The sequence below is a fragment of the Pseudophryne corroboree genome, chromosome 9 (genome assembly GCF_028390025.1).
Source record: "Pseudophryne corroboree isolate aPseCor3 chromosome 9, aPseCor3.hap2, whole genome shotgun sequence".
In the NCBI taxonomy this organism is placed as follows: Eukaryota; Metazoa; Chordata; class Amphibia; order Anura; family Myobatrachidae; genus Pseudophryne; species Pseudophryne corroboree.
This window is the reverse complement of record NC_086452.1, coordinates 342,112,139-342,130,476: the sequence shown is the minus strand read 5'-3', so window position 1 is coordinate 342,130,476 and position 18,338 is coordinate 342,112,139. Positions and strand designations below refer to the sequence as shown.

The following is an 18,338-nucleotide window of genomic DNA, read 5'->3' as shown; positions in this document are numbered from 1 at the left end:
CGGGTCGCTTGTTTCACCCGCTAGGTGAAGTGAGAGCGGCCCCCCGTCTCCCCCCGCACGCTCAGCACAGATCTCTCCCGCATCGGCTGGTGAGTACCGGCCTTTAGCTTTTACAGAAGATTAGATTGCCAATTTGGTCCTTTTGAGATCTATATGGTCCTTAGTGGTGATCCTTCCTGTTCAGCTATCTAACAGACTAATTTTAGTTGTGATTATCGACTACAATACAGAGTGACAACCACATGAAAAGAACTACATAGCATCGCAAATATCCATGAACATCGAAAATGTTGTTATACCCCTGATGAAGTCTTTGATGGCGAAACGCGTTGGTTTGTTTTATGAATTGATCACTCAGATCCAATAATAAAAGGATATGACTGGTCTTAACTTATACATTGTGTCTATGGAGTAATATTTTATAAACAGTATATACTGTATGTATTTCTATTTTTAAGCTTTATTTTAGTTTGGTTGTACACAACGATTTACTGTACAAAATTATTTTGCTAAATGTTAAAGGAATTAACCTATAGAATGCTATATGAATAGGCGCCCCAAAAGAAAACGAATTTATATCGAGGATGCCATATTCTTCGAGGATCCAAATATTTGTCACAATGTATTATGGTATACCAGATATATTGATGACATTTTCATGTTGTGGACAGAGGACATAGAAAGTTTAGAAAAACTTCTGTTGAGGATTAACAGTGCACAATCTCCTATTAGGTTGACATATACTTACAGTTTTACTGAAGCTGTTTTTTTTAGATGTCAAGGTCTGTCTAAGAGATTGTAAATTTGAGACAGAGGTGCACTATAAGGCCACTGACAGAAACACTTTTTTGCAATCATCTAGCCATCACCCAGAATCTTTAAAACAGGGCCTTCCATTATCACAAATGATGAGAATTGCGAGGATAACCAGTGATCCTGATAAAATATCAGGAAATATTGATGACCTCATTGTTAAATTTATCGAGAGAGGCTATGATAGTAAAGTTCTACTAAAACAGAAATCTAAAGTACTGGGTATGTCACGCATTGATCTTTTATACCCACAAAGGAAGGGCAAACAGTATGTGTTACCAATGGTATCTGATTATACTGTGGCCAGTCCTATCATTATAAAAGCCACTCAAGCACTATGGCCAATGGTGAAGTCTGATCCGGATTTGCCGATATTTAGGGAAGTAAGACCTATAGCTGCATTTAGAAGAGGTAGTAACCTTCGGGATCGCCTCGTACATGCAGATATTACAGGCGTGGGGGTACCTAGGCCACCTAATGTATATACTAAACCACCAGGGTACTATAGATGCGTGAATTGTGTAACATGCAGTCATTAAATTGCATGCAAATCGTTTAAACATCCTCAATGATAAATCATACGAGATTCGACATGTCCTCACTTGCAGTACTTCATTTATTGTTTACGTAATAGTCTGTCCATGTGGGTTATACTACATTGAACAGACTGTTCGTAAATTCAGTGAAAGAATGGCGGCACATCGTTCTGCCATTCGTCTCACTTTGAAAGGAAGGTATATAGATCAGCCTGTGGCGAAGCATTTCAGGGCGATGGGTCACCCTTTATCGTCCTTAAAATATTTCATGATAGATCATATTCCAGCCTCCCTGCGGAGAGGGAATAGACCTAAAAATCTTTTAATAAAAGAATCATAATGGATCATGCAATTAGGAACTATTTATCCCGTGGGTCTTAATGAAAAAATTAATTGGAATACCTTATGACCCATTTGTTTAGAGGCACTTTGTTTTGTGCTGTTGATCTTATATCAGGTGGCTTTGTACTATACTTGTATTTATGTTTTGTATGTTTTTATTATATGTTCTTAATGTGTTTTTTGTAATAGCACTCTCCTTGTTCTATTCCTCCTTGGCTCCGGGTTGCAGGGCATGCACAGGACGCACTGAACTAGGAAGTAGGAAGTCCGGCCGTGTGGAACGCAGGCCAGCGGGTACCATGGTAATGGTTCCTGTCTGTAGAGGAAGTGCGTCACTGCAGCTAGCCGGCGCCGGGATCCTTGATGAATGGACGTGGACAGGTGAGTAGCGGTAACGGTATTTAAGTGTGTGTTTGTGTTTGATTCACTGTCATTGTCTGTGGTCCTGAGGAAGGGGCTGTGTCCCCGAAAACGTTCATTTGATCTGACTTGATCTGAATACAATTTACCTATTATGAGAGTCTCTGAGTTCCGTTCTTATTGGAGGACTATGACATTTTACTGAACTGGACACCGGAGCATTTAACCTGTATTTGTGAGTGCCAGCTGAATTGGATTCTTTTATATATATATATATATATATATATAAATATATATACATATATATATATATATACATACACAGTATATGTATGTGTGTGTATATATATATATATATATATATATAATACAAAAATATCCTTATCTTGCGCTCGCAGAACCAGCAGCACTACAGGCAAGACCTCCGTTGCCGGATCTCAGACAAACATAAGATAGAAAACACAAATCCTGAGCGCGCTCTGTTTGATGTATAGATATAGTGGAAGTCCTTCCAAGTAGCTGTATCTTATACTATGGATAATTGGATTTCTTGGGTTCCTTAGCAAGGTGTGCGCTTGGCGAAGGGAGTAATTTTCCTAACTGGAATACTGACTAATGACTGATAAATCCAACGCGTTTCGTCAGTTTGACTTCATCAGGGGTAAAACTCCTACACACATGGTTGCAGCCTGAGAAATCCTCTGGATACAATTGTGGGTCCTATGTGGGAGTTCCAGTGCTTATAGCATTTACTGACTCTGTTTCTGGATATACCAATTGATACACTATTGCACTTTTAAAAAATAGGTATTTTAACCGAGTGTACCGAACTAATCTATATGTTCAGGCGGACATAGTAGAGTCTGACCATGAAGTCAATTTTTAAAGGAATATTACCTCTTTTTTATGCAATGAGTTTAATTATCTAAAGGTTGATCATAATATTCTGTATGCAGGATTATACAGTGTATAGGTGCTCCAATACAAAAATATATTTCTGTTACCCCTGATGAAGTCAAACTGACGAAACACGTTGGGTTTATCAGTCATTAGTCAGTATTCCAGTTAGGAAAATTACTCCCTTCGCCAAGCGCACACCTTGCTAAGGAACCCAAGAAATCCAATTATCCATACTATAAGATACACCTACTTGGAAGGACTTCCGCTATATCTATACATCAAACAGAGCGCGCTCAGGATTTGTGTTTTCTATATATATATATATATATATATATATATATATAGTCAGAGAAATGAGGATCTCATAGTATGGAGCTGAATGTTTAAGGGTTAAAGCTGTGCATTGTTAAGATCTATGGATAGAACTATCTGCATCATATGAGCTAATGGTATAATTTTACTTATGTCTGCAAGTGTGTTAGAACAAATGTACTTTGAACAGGACTTACATGGCGGTTATGCAGGGGTCAGATGTATAGCAAATGATGGATGTAGTCTCCTCTTTGACAAGTGACCCATACTCGACCACGGGTGTGGTATGCTTGACCAGTGGTCAGGAGACCGCTGGTCACCATACCACACCAGCATTCCAGCAGCAGAATCCCGGCGGGGGGGGGCGAACGCAAGAAGTTCCATGCGGTCTCGCTTTGCTCGCCACGTGGGTGTCGTGGACACCCACGAGTGGGAATAGTCCCTGTTGGTCAGCATTGTGAGAGAGCGGGATGTAGGGGAAAGTTATGTGACTGTCGGTCTCCTGACCACCGGTCACAATACATCCCCTCGACCCCCATTTGGTCCTTAATGCTTATAATTATAAATAGTGCTGTGTCTAGATATTAGCAATAAGTCTTTTTAAGGTATATTGTGTACTTAGTTATGGTTTCAGTTGTCACACTCTGTGGGTTGGACAATGCCTATTTACACCTTGAACATGTGTAACCAAGCTGCCTCTCAGTTTGTGGACTGAGCCACGCCACCCATATGGATGCACATGAATAAACCAACTATGCTTTGGCATCTGATTCTGGCTTTTCCTCTCATTGATAGCAACATCAATATATTATATATATGTATATATTATGTATGTATATATATATATATATATATATATATGTGTGCATATATATGGGATCAGTACTAAATGCCGCCGGCCAGAATCCCGGCGGTTGAAATACCGACGCCGGAATCCCGACCACACAATCCCGACAGGGGTGGCGAGCGGAACGCAGCCCCTTGCGGGCACGGTGCCTCGCTACGCTCGCCACACTATTATATTCTCCCTCTATGGGTGTCGTGGACACCCACGGAGGGAGAATATGGCGGGATTGTGGCGGTCGGGATTCTGCCGTCGGTATTTCGACCGCCGGGATTCAGGCCGGCGGCATCTTGACCGCATCCCATATATATATATATATATATATATATCTGGCAAATCAAACAAGCAGCGGCACTCAGAGGCTCATCTCAATGTGAATACAGCGTGAGGGTTTATTCCATATCACGGCACATACAGGCCAACGTTTCGGGGCACATCCATCCCTTTGTCAAGGTGAAACAAAAGTGAAAACAAAAAAGCAAACAGTACCTTATATTGTGAAGAAGATCTGCCGGCGGGAAACTGATTGTCTGGGACCAAACTATGCTCTCCTCCCGGGCACTGTGCGCTAAGTGATGACGTCAGTGCGCTGTAGAGCCGTCCGTCCCAGTGCTGTTGGTAGCCTGCGTTGCCCTGGAAACTCACTCAATGCAGGCTACCAACAGCTGACAAGGTTACCGGCTACACTAAACACTCTTTCGGAGTACACACTGGTGGGGGCAACTTAGGTCAAATAAAGCTAGATGTGCAAGGGCCTACAAATTGTCTCTTTTTCCTGCCAGTATACATACGGACTGTCTGACATGCCTACTTGGATGCTGTCAGTCATATAATCCTCCACTATTCTTTCAATGGTGACAGAATCATATGCAGTGACAGTAGACATGTCAGTAATCGTTGGCAAATCCTTCAGTCCGGACCAGATGTCAGCACTCGCTCCTGACTGCCCTGCATCACCACCAGCGGGTGGGCTAGGAAATCTTATCCTTTTCCTCGCAGCCCCAATTGCGGGAGAAAAAGAAGGAGGAGATGTTGATGGGTCACGTTCTGTTTGAGTTGACAATTTTCTCACCAGCAGGTCTTTGAACCTCTGCAGACTTGTGTCTGCCTGAAAGAGAGATACAACATAGACTTTAAACCTAGGATCGAGCACGGTGGCCAAAATGTAGTGCTCTGATTTCAACAGATTGACCACCCTTGAATCCTGGCAAAGCGAATGAAAGGCTCCATCCACAAGTCCCACATACTTTGCGGAATCGCTCCATCTTAGCTCCTCCTTCAATTTGTCCAGCTGCTTCTGCAAAAGCCTGATGAGGGGAATGACCTGACTCAAGCTGGCAGTGTCTGAACTGACTTCCCGTGTGGCAAGTTCAAAGGGTTGGAGAACCTTACACAAGACGGAAATCATTCTCCACTGCGCTTGAGTCAGGTGCATTCCCCCTCCTTTGCCTATATCGTATGTGGATGTATAGGCTTGAATGGCCTTTTGCTGCTCCTCCATCCTCTGAAGCATATAGAGTGTTGAATTCCACCTGGTTACCATTTCTTGCTTCAGGTGATGACAGGACAGGTTCAGGAGTGTTTGCTGGCACTCCAGTCTTCGGCATGCGGTGGCTGAATGTTGAAAGTAGTCCTCAAATGTTCGGGCCACCGACAGCATCTCCTGCATGCCCCTGTCAATTTGCTGGAATTTGCCCAGATGTAATGCATGCACAATATTGGTGGCGTTGTCCGATATCACAAATCCCCAGGAGAGTCTAATTGGGGAAAGCTATTGTGCGATGATGTCCCTCAGTTTCCGTAAGAGGTGTGCCTCTTACGGAAAGCGGTGATACATAGCGTAGCCTGCCTAGGAACGAGTTGGCATTTGCGAGATGCTGCTACTGGTGCTGCTGCTGTTGTTGCTGCGGGAGGCAATACATTAGCCAGTGGGCTGTCACAGTCATATAGTCCTTAGTCTGCCCTGTTCCACTTGTCCACATGTCTGTGGTTAAGTGGACAGTGGTTACAACTGCATTTTTTAGGACACTGAGGACACTTTTTCTGATGTCTCTGTACATTCTCGGTATCGCCTGCCTAGTGAAGTCGAACCTAGATGGGATTCGGTACCGGGGGACACTACCTCCATCAATTCTCTAAGACCCAATGAACTAATGGCGGATACTGGACGCACGTCTAACACCAACATAGCTGTCAAGGCCTCAGTTATCCGCTTTCCAACAGGATGACTGCTGTCATACTTCATCTTCCTCACAAGGGACTGTTGGACAGTCAATTACTTACTGGAAGTAGTACAAGTGGTCTTCCGACTTCCCCTTCGGGATGACGATCGACTCCCAGCAGTAAAAACAGCAGCGGCAGCAACAGCAGCAGTAGGTGAACCACTCAAGGAATCCTGATTAGGAGAGGACTCCTCAGTCTTGCCAGTGACATGGCCTGCAGGACTACTGATGTTCCTGACTGAGGAGGACTGTGATGTTGAGGGAGTTGGTGGTGTGGCTTGCAGGAGCTTGGGTACAAGAGGAACAAGGAATTTAGGTGTCAGTTGACTGCTTACGCTCTCACCCACTTATTACAGATTGACAGAGGCAACACACAGCTTGACACCTGTTGTCTGGATTTGTGGAGAAATAACACCGAAGAGGTGGCTTTTTTGGTATTTTGCCCAGGCATCACAATGGGCTTCTTCATCCCCTGGACAAGAGGTGTCTCCCCCATTGCCTGATTTAAACAAACCACATCAGCATCCTCTTCGTCAACTTTCTCCTCAGTGCCAGCAACACCCATATCCTCATCCTGGTGTACTTCAACAGTGACATCTTCAATTTGAATATCAGAAACTGGACTGTGGGTGCTACTTCCAGCACTTGCAGAGGGCGTGCACATGGTGGAAGGAGCCATCTCTACCCGTCCAGTGTTGGGAAGGGTAGGCATCGCAACCACCGACACACTTGGACTCTCCTTGGGGATTTGTGATACCATCTTAGAACGCACAGTTCTTTGCTGTGCTTTTGTCAGCTTAACTCTTCATTATTTTTTTTAATGAAAATTTTATTAGGTGAGATAGAAAAATGTTACATCGATTAGATCAGACATAAAAAAAAAAGATCAGTAAAGGCGTAACATATCAAAACATTGAAACAGTGTAATATTTTATCTACATGAAGAAGAATGAACTGGTTGACAACCTGAAAAAGTCTATCACGGCAAAAGAAATGGTATACATATAATTTTCAGGGATGGTCAAGTAGAGTAAACATGAGAAATAAGTGAATATGAAGAGAGGGAGAAAATAGGAAGGGTGAGGGGGAAGGAGGGAGAGAGAGATGGGAGTAAAAGAATTAAAGAGATAGAGGTGTAGAAGAAGTGAGGGGAAGCCAGTCGAGGTGTTAGCGCCGTAGTAATGTAGTTTTAATAATCAGCAGAGTGAGATTAGATGTTTGCCAACGGAGGTTCGGCCTCATAGTAGGCGGCCGAAGATGACCAAACCCGAATAAATTGTGTCGGAGTGTCATGAACAACTGCGGAGATGCGTTCCAGCCTGTAAGTCAACCAGATAGCATTGATAGTAGCCGGGAAGGGGGGAGGGGCAATGGATTGCCAGCGTGCAGCAATTTGACATTTAGCTGTATTAAGTATATGGTTAATCAATTTGTGTGTGGGTCGTGGTAGGTGTGCGATCGGCCTAGCTAAAAGCGAATAGAAAGGTGAAGAGGGCATATCAAAGTCAGTAATATTTTTTTCAGTCTATGTATTTCCTTTCAATATTGATATATAATAGGACATGTCCACCAGACGTGCAAGAAAGTCCCCTTTTGGCCACATTGTCACCAACATAAGTCTGGTGCATCAGGGTAAATAGCACGGAGTCGAGTAGGGACTAGGTACCAGCAAGTATACAGCTTATATGCATTTTCTTTAATACGTACTGATATCGAACATTTTGATGTTGCTAGTCTAATTTGGGACTATTTGTTAGGAGTGAGAACTTCCCCAATGTCATTTTCCAAGGCCATCTCATGAGCTTCTTTAGAGGGCTGATTGTAGGATAACAGAATTTGATAAATAGATGATATGAGTCCCTTAAACTATTGTCGGGAACGACAGAGAGATTCAGTAGCAGTAATGGGAGTTATGGGTGTACCCGGGGCGGGGCGTTCAAGTGAGTGGTAAAAATGACGGATTTGTAAAAACTGGTAAAAGACTCTATGTGGGAGGTTAAGGCGAGATTGTATGCTAGCAAAGTCTGGAAAGGAGTGTAGAGGGGCTATGTCCAAAGGAAATAGAAGGTTATAAGTAGTCTACCAGGGGAGAAGGTAGGATTGTTCCACAGAGGGACTAATAGTGGGTGTAGCGAGCGAAGTCTATAGAAACGCTTACATAAGTCCCAGATGGATAGTGTAAATCGTATCGTAGGTAGGAGGGTGGAAGTCTTTGGGTGATGTGCACGGGAACACCATAAGAGGGTTGAAGGAGAATAGACTGACAGTGTGTGGGCTTCAATATATGTCCACACTTTCTGAGTTGGGGGGGCATGCCAATGAATGCAGGGAGATATTTGGACAGCTCGATAATATTTAACAAGATCAGGAATGCCTACACCTCCAGAAGTCTGGTGCTTGTTCAATATTCGCATTTTAACTCTTGGCTTCTTATCCGCCCATATGAAATTTGATTTGTCCCGTTGTAAATTCTTAAGGATTGACGTGGGGATATGTATAGGAAGCGTCTGCCAAATACACAATAAGCGGGGTAAGACGTTAATTTTTACTGCCGCTGTGCGACCGAACCATGAGATAAATTGTTTGTTCCAGATTGATAAATCCAATTTGATAGAGGCCAGCAATCTCGGGAAGTCAGCAGCGTAAACCCGGTGATATGATTTAGTGAGATAGATGCTTAAATATTTAAGCTTTTCGGGTTGCCACCGGAAAGGGTATTCAGTTTGTAGTAGTGAGAGGTCTGAGTGTGGGATGTTGAAATCTAAAAATTCCGTTTTATCTTTATTGATGATATAATTTGAGTAGAGACCGTAGGTGCGAGCTTCGGCGAACAGAGTCGGAAGGGAGATAGTAGGATTGGTTAGGGTTAATATCACATCATCTGCATATAGCGCTATCTTATGATCCGAGTGTCCCACCGTGATACCTGTAATATTACCATTGAGTCTAATCTTCGCGGCTAGAGGTTCCATAACCAGGGCAAACAAAAGAGGAGAGAGGGGACAACCTTGTCGGGTACCGTTATTAATTTAGAAGGGTTCGGAGGAGAGGCCATTTACCAGTACAGAAGCAGATGGGTTATGATAAAGAGAGTTAATCCCGTGGAGGAAGGCACCTTGAAATCCCATGTTACACAGGGTTTGTTGCAAAAATGGCCAGGCTACCCTATCGAAGGCCTTTTCAGCATCAAGCGCCACCACCAGGGTCGACAGTGAGAGGGTTGTCGCTATGTGGATGAGATTTATTAACCGTCTCGTGTTGTCGGTAGCCTGTCTATTGGGAATGAAGCCCACTTGGTCTGGATGGACCAAGGATTGTAATATAGAGGATAATCGCATGGCAAGAATTTCAGCGAAAAGTTTCAAATCCACGTTAAGAAGAGAGATTGGCCTGTAATTGCCCATCTCCATAGGGTCCCTCTGTGGTTTTGGGATAACGATAATGTTGGCCCTGGTGGTGGCGTCATCAAGCGTCCCGCCCTCTAATAACGAGTTGAAAAGAGGGCGAAGCATGGGAAGAAGTGAGTCAGTAAATTTCTTATAGTATAGGGCAGTGAAGCCGTCAGGGCCTGGTGCAGCAGAGCGGCACAATGATTTAATAGCTATTCTAATTTCCTCATCAGTGACCGCTGAATTAAGGGTTTGAATTTGAGTCGTGGTCAATTTGGGCAGAGAACAGGAGTTTAAGTATCGGGTGAGTGAGGTAAGATCTGGGGGCGAGGCAGCGGGGTTGCGAGAGAGATTGTAAAGGGATTTGAGTGAGGTAAGATCTGGGGGCGAGGCAGCGGGGTTGCGAGAGAGATTGTAAAGGGATTCATAAAATTGATGGAACTGTCAGGTCATTACCTGAGGATCATGGGTGGCAGCGCCATTAGAACAATTCAATGTGTGGATACGATTGCGAGTGCGTTTAGTGCGGAGCTTACGGGCTAATAAGGTATCAGCCTTGTTAGATTTTTCATAAAAAGTTTGCCGCACCCACAGAAGGGTCTGTGCTGCTTTTTTGACAAAATTTGCGACAATTGTCCCTTAATAGCAAGGTTTTTTAAATAGGTACGCCGTTTGGGGTATCTGTGATGGAAGTCTGTTAAGGAAGCTAGTGAGTTTTCAAGTTCCAATATTCGAGCTAATTCCGCCTTTTTAGACGTTGCTTCTAAACTATTGAGGGTACCTCGAAGCGTAGCCTTATGAGCTTCCCATAGAGTATGTAGGGGAATCTCAGGGGTGGCATTGAAGGCGATAAAATCTGTGAGAGCTGTGGTAAGTGCCGTAACATTGGATTGTTTTAAGAGCAGGGACTCATTAACCTGCCAATGATGGGTAGGGCGAGGGCCTACGTGGGCGGAGATTTCCAATTCTACGGCCAAATGATCAGACCAGGGAATACGGAGGGTATGTGCGCCGAGGAGGATTTGGGAGGTGGCACGATCAATAAGAAAGTAATCTATTCGGGTGTGTAAGTCATGGGGAGGAGAGTAATGCGTGTATCCTCTAGCGGTGGGGTATAGTATCCTCCATGCATCATATAGGTCATGGAGAGCTAGTTGTGAGAGAAGTGATTTAGATGATTTGGCGTGTCTGGGGGGAGTGGTAGGGGAGTGGGATCTGTCAAGCTTGGGGTCCAATATAGTATTAAAATCACCCCCGATAACAGTGAGTCCCTGAGGTAAATGGGCAAGGCGATTGAAAAAGGTAGCGTACAGAGATCCCTGTTGTCTATTAGGGGCATAAACTGAGGCTAAAGTGATTGGGGCTTGTTTGTACGTTCCTGTGAGAATAAGAAAGCGGCCCTGTGGGTCAGAGATAGTCTCGCTTATAGTAATAGGCGTATTATGATGAATCAATATCGCGGTGCCTCAACGTTTAGCATTCGTTGAAGAGTGAAAGACTGTAGGATATTGTTTAGACGTGAGAGAGGAATGAGGAATTTTGAGATGGGTTTCTTGTAGCATAATGATATCAGACTTCATCACTGGAATTATATGTACCACTGGATTTATTCGGCAGTACCACTGGACTGGATTTTTCTGGCAGTATCACTGTAGTTATATGCCAGTACCACTGGAATTATATGGCAGTATCACTGGAATTATACAGCAGTATCACTGGAATTATACGGCAGTACCACTAGACTTATACGGCAGTACCAGTGGACTGGATTTATATGGCAGTATCACTGGATTTATACGCCAGTACCACTGGAATTATACGGCAGTATCACTGGAATTATACGGCAGTACCACTGGACTTATACGGCAGTACCAGTGGACTGGATTTATATGGCAGTATCACTGGATTTATACGCCAGTACCACTGGAATTATACGGCAGTATCACTGGAATTATACGGCAGTACCACTGGATTTATACGGCAGTACCACTATACTGGATTTATAAGGCAGTACCACTGGAATTAAACGGCAGTATCACTGGAATTATACGGCAGTACCACTGGACTTATGTGGCAGTACCACTGGACTAGGGAGGACAAACCCGCGGCATTTGTGCTCAATCCCGAGATTCCCAGGATCTCGGGATTGAACTGTTCTTCAATTTACCTCCCACCCCGCCCCCACCCATTTCAAGTTCAGAAGGAAAAAAAAGAACATACTCACTAGAATAAAGGACTCCAGAGGTAGGGAGCAGCACAGTCTTCCTTCTCCATTTAAAATTATGGCTGGCAGGCGGGCTCATGGTGCAGGGTGTGTGTGTGGACGGTCACTGCCACACAGGGTTGCGGCTCAGCACTCACCTCCTATACACAAGGAGGATGTGGCCCCACAGTGGGAGAGCTCCAGCCCCTGGCACACAGCGGGTCTCAGGCTGTCAGAATCATTGGGCAGAGCTGTGCCGCTGCCTTCCTCCCAGCACTCCCTCCCCGGGCATCCAAGCTCCGGCCGCTCCTGCGTGCTGCCCGTCCAGGTTCCCCCACCTGAGAACACCTCCATCTCCGCTCTTTCCCTGCTGGAGGCAGCCGCAGCAGCATCAAGGGACTGGCCTAACACCCTCAGAGCCCCAGATGAGCCTCCCCCCAGCCGGAGCAGGCGGGCGGCTACATCACTGGCCGTGGTGTCCGAGGTGCAGAGTGTGTCACTAGTAGATGTGCACGCAGCCCTGCCGCAGATCCCCGGGCACCCACTTCTGCGGTTGGAACTGTGCCCACTACTTGTACTTCAGCAGCAGATTCCTGTCCATGCTGCGGGAGCCGGGCCCAAGGGTGGCTGGCGGGGATGCTGAGGGGGTCTCCTTCTTAGCATCAGCGCCGAGTTCGCACTGGACGCCGAGCTCTGGTGGGTTGGCGAGCGGGTGGGCAGACGGGCTCTTCAGTATAAGCGGCGGGCCAGAAGGAGGATATGGGGCTCAGCCTGGCACGGGCATCGTCTGAGCTAGTGCTCAGCGGCGCTGCCCGGACACAATAAAAAATAACAATACAGCGCATGCGCAGTTTAATCAGGTGAATCCCGGGATTGGAGCCTCCAATCCCGGGATTCAAGTCCCAACATTTCCCGCCGATCCCGGGATTGGCCACCCTACACTGGACTGGATTTATATGGCAGTATCACTGGATTTATACGCCAGTACCTCTGGAATTATATGGCACTATCACCTGAATTATATGGCAGTACCACTGGACATATTTGGCAGTGTCACTGGACTGGATTTATATGCCAGTATCACTGGATTTATAAAGCAGTACCGCTGGACATATACGGCAGTATCATTGGACATACTGTATATGGCAGTATCACTGGACTTGATTTATACGGCAGTACCACTGGACATATACGGCAGTACCACTGGACATATACGGCAGCATAGACGGATCCAGGGGGGGGGGGGGCACTCGGGCCCGTGCCCCCCCCCCCAATCCCCTGTCGTTTCTGACTTTTTTTTAATCAAAAGGAGAACAGCGGCAGCACTACTGCTATTTCCGTCAGTCAGATTTGATAAAATAGCCGGCAGGCACTAGGACCCGCCGCGGCTCTAACAGCAAGTCCGTGTGGTAACCAATGGTGAGGCTGAAGCTGCAGCTCCAGCCTCCCCCTGCTCACACCGCAACCTAAATCCCCCACTGCTAGCCGGCCAGAGTCCAGCCCAGGCGCGGGGTTCAAATGCCAGCATCGAGTAAGACTGTAACTTATGACGGCGCAGAAGTCTTCATTAGCCATGCACTTCCTCCTCCACTTCCTTTACCACCATGCTAGGTGCAGTCAAACTCAGCCTCAGCTTTGAGAAGGCGGCCCGTGTGATTGTAACAGGGCTGTACTGCAGATGTCTTATGCTGCTTGTTGGAGATCCAGCTGGACGCTTCTGCTAATCAAAGATGGGCAGTTTGTGTCCTGCAGTCTCAGTGCAGTGCCCAAAACAAGATATGCTGCACCTGCCACCACCAACTAAAAACTTTAATAATTATATTGTGCTGGGGTGCCTTCCAGGCTCCCATAACTAATGGAGCAGGTGACCAACATTTCAAGGCCCAATCAGCCTTTTCATCAGGGTGAAACATTGGCAATAAACCAGGATGCGCTCCTACAGTCAATCATTACCTGATGGCGTATTCTGTGAGGCCACGCCCCCTGTGATACCACACCCCTTATCTGGGAGCACGCGTGCCTTAGGTGCATGTAAATATAACTATTACCGTTCCCCTATCATGGTGCCCCCCCCTTCCATTTTCTTCTGGATCCGCCCCTGTACGGCAGTATCACTGGACTGGATTTATATGGCAGTACCACTGGACATATACGGCAGTATCACTGGACATATATGGCAGTATCACTGGACTGGATTTATACGGCAGTACCACTGGACATATACGGCAGTACCAGTGGACATATACGGCAGTATCACTGGACATATATGGCAGTATCGCTGGATTTATACAGCAGTACCGCTGGACATATATGTCAGTATCACTGGACTGGATTTATACGGCAATACCACTGGACATATACGGTAGTATCAATGGAATTATATGGCAGTACCACTGGACATATGCAGCAGTAGCACTGGACTGGATTTATACGCCAGTACCACTGGACTTATACTCCAGTACCACTGGACATATACGGCAGTATCACTGGACTGGATTTAGATGCCAGTACCATTGAATTTATACAGCATGACCACTGGTTATATACGGCAGTATCACTGGAATTATATAACAGTACCACTGGACATATACGGCAGTATCACTGGACTGGGTTTATACGCCAGTACCGCTGGAATTGTACGCCAGTACCACAGGAATTATACAGCAGTATCACTGGAATTATATGGTAGTACCACTGGAATTATACGGCAGTACCATTGGACATATACGGCAGTATCACTGGACTGGATTTATACGCCAGTACCGCTGGAATTATACGCCAGTACCACTGAAATTATACGCCTGTACCACTGGAATTATACGGAAGTACCACTGGACATATACGGCAGTATCACTGGACTGGATTTATACGCCAGTACCACTGGAATTATATGGCAGTTTCACTGGACATGTACGGCAGTATCACTGGACATGTACGGCAGTATCGCTGGACATATACGGCAGTATCACTCGACATATAAGAAGGCAGTACCACTGGACATATACAGCAGCACAGAGACACCAACACTGGATTGATGAAGGATAACACAGCACCACTGCAATGGACTGGACTTATACAGCAGCACTGGACATATGGCAGCAGAGGACACCACCACTGTGACTGGACTGATGCAGCACAAGACACCACCACTGGACTGATGCAGCACAACACGGTACCACTGCACTGGACTTATACAGCAGCACTGGACATATGTCAGCAGAGGAAACCACCACTGTGTTTGGACTGATGCAGCACAAGACACCACCACTGAACTAATGCAGGACACTGAGGACAAAGACACGTCCTTTCTCTACACTCTCCAATGCCAAAGTGAAAATGGCGGCGACGCGCGGCTCCTTTTATGGAATCCAAACCCTGCAAGAATCCGACAGCGGGATGATGACATTTTGCCTCGTTCTGGTTTCCGAGTCAGGCGGGAAAACCCGAGCCTGACTCTGATCCGTGCTCGGGTAGTGAAGTTCGGGGGGAGGTTCGTTTCTCAGTGAACCAAACCTGCTCATCTTTAGTAAGAATCCCTCCCAACTAGCGAACTACCGCTCAATAGCTCTTCTCAACACAGATGTAAAGTTATATGCCAAACTTGTTGAATCAGATTCTTCCCACCCTGATTCATCGGGACCAGGTGGGGTTTGTCCGGGGCAGACAGTTGCAAAACTATACCAGGTGAGTTATTGACATTGTAGACGCTTATTCAGAGGTGGGAGTTTCTCTCCAATTATTTTCTGCATTAGGGATATCTTACAGCGGTACTTACTAAGATCGGTTTTCGCGATAGGGCTTTAACCTCCATATTAGCAATGTATTCTAACCGGTTTGCTCGTATCTTCACAAATGGCATTCTCTCTACTCCATTCCTAATTAAGACTGGCACCTGTCAGTGCTTCCCTCTGTCCCCATTGGTGTTTACGATGGCTATCAAGCCAGCGGCGGAAAAAAATTGCTCTAATTCATCCATACAAGGTCCTATCTTGCATGTGGTAGTACATAAGATATGTCTGCTGACGATATTTTATTAACCCTGACTGACACAGTGCCCTTGTTGCCGGAACTCCACAAGGTCCTAGAGACTATTCCCTAGTATCTTATTATAAGCTGAATGGTTCCAAAACAGAGGCTCTACCAATAATACCCACCCCCTCCTTCATATCCTTCGGACATCATATCTGTATGGTTGGCAGGATGGAAGCCTTAAGTATTTGGGTATACAGATCACACCTCAGGTCTCTGGCCTTCTGTTATGTAATTATCTTCCCTTTTTTACATAATATTTTTTTACTTATGTGTGATTGGTTACAGGAAATCTCGTGGATGGGTCACATTGCTTCTCTGAAAATGGTAGTTCTAACAAAAATTATATATCTATTCCGGACTATCCCAGTCCCAAAACGTCTATTGGATAAATTTAATTCAGTCTTTATTAAATATGTCTGGAAACAGTTTCCCTAACGCTTTCAGTATGGGACTCATTACATGCTAAACTCTCTCTCCACACATTCCCCTTCCCCCTGACCCCCATTTGGAACAACCCCTCCTTCGTACTGGGCCAGTCTTCACATATGGCTTCCAACTGGTCAAAGGCAGGCATCTCCTGCTTTCATCATATACTTCACAATAACGGGGGTGATTCCGAGTTGTTCGCTCGCTAGCAGATTTTAGCTGCATTGCACACGCTAGGCCGCCGCCCTCTGGGAGTGTATCTTCGCTTAGCAGAATTGCGAACGAAAGATTAGCAGAATTGCGAATAGAAAATTCTTAGCAGTTTCCGAGTAGCTCGAGACTTACTCCTACACTGCGATCAGCTCAGTCCTTTCGTTCCTGGTTTGACGTCACAAACACGCCCTGCGTTCGGACAGCCACTCCCCTGTTTCTCCAGACACTCCTGCTTTTATCCTGGCACGCCTGCATTTTTCCGCACACTCCCTGAAAACGGTCAGTTTCCGCCCAGAAACACCCACTTCCTGTCAATCACACTCCGATAACTTCAATGATGAAAATTCTTTGTTCTGCCGTGAGTAAATCTACTAAGTTTTGAGCTAAAATACGCATTTTCGCCTTAATCGCTATGGGTCACGTTCCACTTGACTTGACAAGTGTCTCACCATCAGGTCTTTGAACCTCTGCAGACTTGTGTCTGCCGGAAAGAGAGATACAACGTAGGCTTTAAACCTAGGATCGAGCACGGTGGCCAAAATGTAGTGCTCTGATTTCAACAGATTGACCATCCATGAATCCTGGTTAAGCGAATGAAGGGCTCTATCCTACAAGTCCCACATGCCTAGCGGAATCGCTCCGTTTTAGCTCCTCCTTCAATCTCTCCAGCTGCTTCTGCAAAAGCCTGATGAGGGGAATGACCTGACTCAGGCTGGCAGTGTCTGAACTGACTTCACGTGTGGCAAGTTCAAAGGGTTGCAGAACCTTGCACAACATTGAAATCATTCTCCACTGCGCTTGAGTCAGGTGCATTACCCCTCCTTTGCCTATATTGTAGGCAGGTGTATAGGCTTGAATGGCCTTTTGCTGCTCCTCCATCCTCTGAAGCACATAGAGGGTTGAATTCCACCTCGTTACCACCTATTGCTTCAGATGATGGCGGGGCAGGTTCAGGAGTGTTTGCTGGTGCTCCAGTCTTCGGCACGTGGTGACTGAATGCCGAAAGTGGCCCGCAATTCTTCGGGCCACCGACAGCATCTCTTGCACGCCCCTGTCATTTTTTAAATAATTCTGCACCACCAAATTCAATGTATGTGCAAAACATGGGACGTGCTGGAATTTGCCCACATGTAATGCACGCACAATGGGGGTGATTCCGAGTTGTTCGCTCGTTAGATTTTTTTGCTACGGAGCGTTTAGTCGCAAACTGCGCATGCGCAATGTTCGCAGTGCGCCTGCGCCAAGTAAATTAGCACAAAAGTTTGGTATTTTACTCACGGCCTAACGAAGATTTTTCATCGTTCAGGTGATCGGAGTGTGATTGACAGGAAGTGGGTGTTTCTGGGCGGAAACTGGCCGTTTTATGGGAGTGTGCGAAAAAACGCTGGCGTTTCTGGGAAAAATGCGGGAGTGTCTGAAGAAACGGGGGAGTGTCTGGGCGAACGCTGGGTGTGTTTGTGACGTCAAACCAGGAACAAAACTGACTGAACTGATCGCAGTGTAGGAGTAAGTCTCGAGCTGCTCAGAAACTGCTAAGAAATTTCTATTCGCAATTCTGCTAATCTTTCGTTCGCAATTCTGCTATGCTAAGATACACTCCCAGTAGGCGGCGGCTTAGCGTGTGCAATGCTGCTAAAAGCAGCTAGCAAGCGAACATTTAGGAATGAGGGCCATTATTGGTGGCGTTGTCCGATGTCACAAATCCCCAGGAGAGTCCAATTGGGGTAAGCCATTCTGCGATGATGT

General features: G+C 45.8%; 1 protein-coding gene across 1 annotated transcript in view; it reads right to left on the bottom strand.

Moving 5' to 3' along the window:
- Positions 1–18,338, bottom strand: part of ITIH3 (inter-alpha-trypsin inhibitor heavy chain 3) — a 401,722-nt gene that overhangs the window by 206,806 nt on the left and 176,578 nt on the right. The gene's annotated exons all lie outside the window — the stretch shown is intronic.